A 3712-nucleotide genomic window follows, 5' to 3' on the forward strand; every position below is an offset into this window, starting at 1 on the left:
ATGATTGTAGTAGCAAGTTAGAAGCACATTCCAAGTCTGCTTCAACGAAGGGAAGAGGATACCTCGCTGAATCGCTCCTACTTCGGCCCAGAGATGGCTCGTCCTAAGGTTAGCTTCCTCAAACACCACTCGCTAGTCCCATACGCTTTGGGAATGGCTAGAACCTTCTATGTTTGCACGTCCAAGCCGTCCCCAATTTACCCAGCCCGATTGAATTCAAGCTATACAAAGAAAAAACACAATAAGATTTAGTAATCAAAGTACAAGACAAAGACAAAGTTTCTCACCAGTGGCTCGCTAAGTGCTCAGAATCTCACCCTGGCCTCTCTCCCTAAAGACCGTCTCACCCTTCAAGAAAAAGTACCGATCCTTCCAATTCTTGTCACTCAACCAAAGGTCGGTTACCAAGTGAGGCCGATCATGCCTAAGGTTGATCAGATATTGACCTTTCGCCTTGTCGTTTTCCTTCAGGAAATACAAATACAGCAGCTCATGCAGCCCAAACATCACTTGGTTCCGCACGCGAAGGTCCTCTAGTGCCATCAACAACCTCCAACCGTTTGGTATAATTTGGGACAGGGCAATCATGAAATGGTTCAGCACCTCCCAGAGAAGGCGAGGAATTTGAAACCTCAACCCGTCGTGAAACCATTTCTCGTACACACTCGCCCAACATTTTGCTTCCAAGTCGACCCGCTTGTACCACCGAATGCCCTCGATCGAATCCAAAATGTGATACATCATTCGGATCCACCACACGTCATTATCCTTAAGCACGGGCGGATAATCTTGGCTTAGAATCCCATTGTCGAGCCGACTCGACTCGTCTTCAGAGCCACTATCGGATGAGGATGGACTACCAACTCCTTCGGAGTCTTCACTACTCCCCCCTTACCCATTCGAACCACTCGAGTTAGCATCACTCGTCCCTGGGGTAGCAATGCTCAGGCCAGTCAGTGCACCGCCAGTCGGTATACTGCCAGTCGAGCATCATCACCATGATCGAGGCACCCTCGTACTCATTCCCGACATTTGCCTCAGCTCCATCGAACCACTTGAGCCCAACTTAGACATCCCAAAATCTATTCACTCTACTCGATCGATTGACCGACCGACCGACTTACTTCGTCAAAACCTTACTGCCTTATCACCACACGTCCTGAGCGACCGACCAACTCCCCTACTTCAAACTCAATTGCTTAATCACCACTCGCCCCTCACCACTAACCAACCTACTCTATTCAAACCTATAACCGCTCACCTCGATCGACCTACACCATCCAAACCTATCACCACTCACCCAGGCCGACCTACTCCCTTGGAAACCTAGTACTCACTAACCACCGCTCGCCTTGAACAACCGACCGACCTGCCTTTTTAGAATCAACCGCTGCTTGATTGGCACTCGCCCCAAACCACAGTGAATCGATAGGACCTTTTTCCGTTCAACCGAAATTTCAAGCTCCGTTCAACCAGAATTTTAAGCTTCTTCAAAGCAAAACCTCTTCTCCAAATTTTCAAAATCTTTCAAAAAGAAAAACACCATCGAATCCAACTGCAAATCTACCGGAACTCAACGCACACAAAAGAAAAAGAGAAAAGAAAATAAAGCAACGAACAAACGGTGCAAAAGTAAAGTGTTTACCATGAATGAAGCCGAAATCTGCAAAGGCGAATCACTGTTACTGAAGAAAACTTGAAACGAAGGAAGGAGACAAAAAAGAAAAGGAGAAAATCGAAGAAAGCTAGAGAAGAAACACGAAATGAAGATGAACAGTCCGCTCCCTTGATTTTATGGAAGAAACCTAACAGAGGAAGACACATGGCGACCCCCTATTGGTAATGAGACAGAGTGACTCTTCGTTTTTCCGCCAAAACAAAGACCAAATCACCACCGTACACGTGGAGGAGATCCATGACACCTAGGAAATCACAATCCCGTACAAGAGCCACATTTAATTGCCCAACTTATCTGACCAAGCTAGCATATACTGGCATACCAATCACCTGCGACAAAGGCAACGTTACTTGGCACTTTACCTGTTCAAGAGATTCCTCAGGCCGGACGACCAGCCCAAAATGTTCAACCTTGCCTCCTGCCTCGAAACAAGCGCTGGAAAAAAAGAAAGGTACCAAGCTATCTGGTCATCCCTGACAGACGAGCCGATCATCAAGGGTATGTACGGTCTAAGACGCCAAGCGAATGCACGCTCAGTCAATAATTCGTTCGTTCACTCACTCGGCCTAACACTCAAATTAAAGGCATTCTCAGCAGATAGTACATTCATTTCTACACCCGATTGGACACACCAAGCCAATACGTATGCACGAAATGTTTCGCACATACACCAGTCCACTCGGCTCCACACACAGATTGGCGATACCCCTAGGGCTGGTTACACACCTTGACTTGGTGAAAGGCAGCTAGTGACTCCTGACAACATGTCGCCTACATCCGACTGGTCAGTTGCACCGAGGACCTCACCAACTACGAGCACAAACATGCCAGTAATCGGTCGACCATGAAGGCCGACCGAAGATGTCGCAGGTGATTCCTACTCTCTAGGTAAGCATCCCTTAACTTAGAGAGTAGGGGGAAACTGTTGCGGCCAAAAAAAGTCCTTGGCCCAAATAGGGGAACACTTCTAACAAAGAGGAAAGCCTAGGCCAAGTCCTGATGCGGCCCAAGCCATAATTCCCTAGATGAGGCCCATTTGGTATGAAGTACAATTGGTCCATACCATCTGGACTCGAACCTCCTGATCCCAGCACACCTTCTCAGTTTATGGTTAAATTCGGAGCCTACAATCACCTACAGATCAAACTCATACTTGAACTCTGATAAGGTAGTCCACTACTACCCCAATTACTCCAAGGTCTTTAATTGACTATATAAGGAAGTCACATCATTTAATAGCCCTACCAATCACGATAATAACATAAAAGAAAATAATCAAATCTCTATGTTGGCTGTGACTGATTACTTTACCAAATGGATCGAAGCCGAAGATTTGCACAAGTCAAAGATGAGAGGTAAAAGCTTTCATCTGGAAAGCAGGTTTGGGATACCAAGGAAATCGTCACCGACAATGGATCCCATTATTAGTCAGGCTTCAGGGATTTCTGCGACATATGGGGGATCAAGCTAAGCTTCTCTACCCCCGTAACCCCCAGTCCAAGGAGGCCGATCATCAAATAAAACCATCATGCAGACTTTCAAAAAGCGCTTGTAGAAAGCCAAGGGTGCATGGGCAGATGAACACCGGAGTCCTTTGGTCCTACCGAACTATAACCCACTCATAACGGGCGAAACTTCTTTCTCCCTCATATGGATCTGAGCAGTCATTCTAGCCAAATGTTCCTTCGGCCAGACTCCAATGGGGACAGGAAATCAACAATCAGAACCTAGACATCGTCAACGAGCTAAGTGAGGCGAACATCCGCAACGAGTCTATCACAGCAAGCTCCCACACTATAACCACAATGTCAGGATCCGAACTTTCAAAACAGGGACGGGTCTCTTAGGGTCTTTCAAAACACTAGGAGACAACTCGGGAAGCTCGGCCTACCTGGGGGGGGGGGTCCCTACAAAATCACCAAAGAAGAGGGAAGGGCGCTACGATCCAAACTCTCGAAGGTAAAGACATCACAAAAATTGAATGCAGTCCACTAAACGCTACTACTTTTAGGTGAACTCATTTGTCTACATGTT

This window comes from Pistacia vera, unplaced genomic scaffold, assembly GCF_008641045.1.
Source record: "Pistacia vera cultivar Batoury unplaced genomic scaffold, PisVer_v2 Contig531, whole genome shotgun sequence".
NCBI lineage: Eukaryota > Viridiplantae > Streptophyta > Magnoliopsida > Sapindales > Anacardiaceae > Pistacia > Pistacia vera.